This window comes from Hyaena hyaena, unplaced genomic scaffold (genome assembly GCF_003009895.1).
Source record: "Hyaena hyaena isolate Hyena2069 unplaced genomic scaffold, ASM300989v1 scaffold_23, whole genome shotgun sequence".
In the NCBI taxonomy this organism is placed as follows: Eukaryota; Metazoa; Chordata; class Mammalia; order Carnivora; family Hyaenidae; genus Hyaena; species Hyaena hyaena.
In genome coordinates, this window is record NW_024080655.1 from 631,666 (window position 1) to 634,174 (window position 2,509).

Here is a 2,509-nt window from a genome sequence, read left to right on the forward strand (position 1 = left end):
TTTAGTTTATTTATTTATTTAGAGAGAGAGAGAGTGCACAAGCGGGCAGGTGGGGGGGGGGTGGGGAGCAGAGAGAGAGGGAGAGGGAGAGAGGATCCCAAGCTGACTCTGTGCTGTCAGTATGGAACCTGCCTCGGGGCTGGAACTCAGAAGCCTTGAGATCATGACCTGAGCCAAAATCAAGAGCTGGGCACTTAACTGCCTGAACCACACAGGTGCCCCAGCGTTTGTTTTTGTTTTTTTAATTAACTAATTATTTTGGCATAATTTCAAACTTATGAAAATTTTGCAAGAAAAATTACACTATATCCTTCACCCAGATTCCCCAAATGTTAACACTTAACCTAATTTGCTTTATTTCCTCTCCTGAGTCTCTCTCTATCTCTCTCTCTCTGTCTCTTTCTCTCTCCATGTATATATAGAAACACACATACACACACACGTATGCACATACATATATATATATATCTAATATCAAATATATTTTTTTCTGAATCTTGGAAACTAAATTAGACATGAAGCCCTTTTATCCCTCATTCCTTTATTAATGATGATATGATATTACTTTCAAATCTTCAGACTTTATTCAAATTTCTCAGATTATTTCAATAATTGCTATAGCAGAAGAAAATCCACATTCCATTTCACATTTAGTTATCATGTCTCTTTAGTTTCCTTTACTCTGGAATAGTTTCAGAAATGTTCTTTGTCTTTTAAGACATCGACATTTTTGAAGAATACAGGCCAGATAGTTTATAGAATGTTCCTTTATTTGGGTTTGTTGGATGTTTCCTAAAGATTAGATTCCAGCTATGCATTTTTGGCAGTAATACCACAAAAATTTAGGATTTTTTGAGTTTAAAAAATGCAGTACATATTTAGGAAAGATATGCAAAAATGATATAGAAAATTGTACGATTATGTATTTTTTTTTGTTTCTTTACATAGAAAAACACTTGGAGAGCTTTTTAAAAGTACTGATGCCCAGCCCAGCCCTAGGAATGTTGATAAAATTAGAATGTTGCTTGAGTATTAGTATTTTCTTTAAAGCTCTCCTGATGCTTCTACTGTGCACTCAGGATTAATGTCTACCTTGCTAAATCCAGAAGGAACATTAGACAAGTTACAGAGATTCATAAAAATACAGACGTAAATTGGAAGAAGGAGGGACATTCAGTAGGAGAGGGACATACATGAAGTGTCATAAGCTCATTTTGGGTGGCCAATAAATTTGCTCTAACAAGCAACGTGAAGATAGTGACGTAATATTAAAGGCAGAAATACAATTTTAAATGACATATACAAGATAAAACTACACTATGTCTAAACAAACATAGAAGGAAGTGTCAGAGATCACATTTGAATGGTCACATTAGGGGTGATCTTTATTTTTTTCATATTTTTCTTTATTTTCAAATTTTCCCTTAAAGAATCTGAGGTCCTTTTTATAATTAAAATGTTTTTCAAAATAGCAATAGAATTAAAATAAATTTTATTTGTGGAATGCCTGGGTGGCTCAGTCAGTTAAGTGTCCAACTCTTGGTTTCGGCTCAGGTCATGATCTCACAGTTTGTGGGCTTGAGTCCCACATAGAGCTCTGCACTGACAGCATGGAACATGCTTAGGATTCTCTCTCTCTCTCTCTCTCTCTCTCCCTGCCCCTCCCCACTCATGTGCACATGTGCATTCTCACACTCTTTCTCTCAAAAGAAATAAATACACTTCAAAAAAATTAAAAATTTTCATTTGCATAGCACTTAATTTGCAAAGCTCACATTATCTCCCAATAGTAAGAGTAAGTAAATGAGGACGGTAGGCTTTCTGTGTGTGTCAGATTTTATACTACAAGCTTTACATGGATTCTCTTCTAATTCTTACAGCTAATCTTTGAGGTAGGTTCTATTATTAACCCCATTTTAGAAGATGAAGAAACAGACTCAGAAAGGTTAAGTCAGCTGCCCAAGCTTAAACAGCTTCCAAGTGTCAGAACAATCACTGTACTCCATTTACCCAGCAGAGGGTTTCTTTGAAGAAATAATTTGAAGACTGAGATGCCAGTTAAAAAAGAAAAAAAAAAAAAGAACAATCACTGTACTCTACAGTTTTAACATTTTACCACTAAGGACGCCAATATCTAACTATTAGGAGAAATATTCCACTCTTCTGCATGTTGTTTGTTAAAGGCTATTTTCCATATCAGATGAACGTTTAATAGGAAAAACAACTTGTTATGCTTTGCTTGGTTGCTTTGAAAATGAAATGAGAATTCTGGCTGTACTTTGGTTAGTAGCTTGCCGCCAACATTCAGGCATGTGCTTTTTTTCTAAAAAGAAACACACCAAATAAATTACAGTAGCTAGGCAAGATTCAGTAATTTCATTTATAATAAGGATTTTACACATGATGCAAACATTTCTAGAATGGAATCATCCTTCAAAAGGAAACTCAGAGAATATCTTTAATGTTTTCCCTGTGCATTGAGACCACACATTTTTACTGAGATCTGTCT

The 2,509-nt window shown here is 35.0% G+C and overlaps 1 non-coding gene across 1 annotated transcript; it reads left to right on the top strand.

The window, feature by feature from the left end:
* The first annotated feature begins 1,979 nt into the window (after positions 1 to 1,979).
* On the top strand, positions 1,980 to 2,059 carry LOC120228509. Its single transcript, XR_005527518.1, has one exon. It is a non-coding gene; the product is annotated as a small nucleolar RNA SNORD87 (small nucleolar RNA).
* Positions 2,060 to 2,509: the final 450 nt, after the last annotated feature.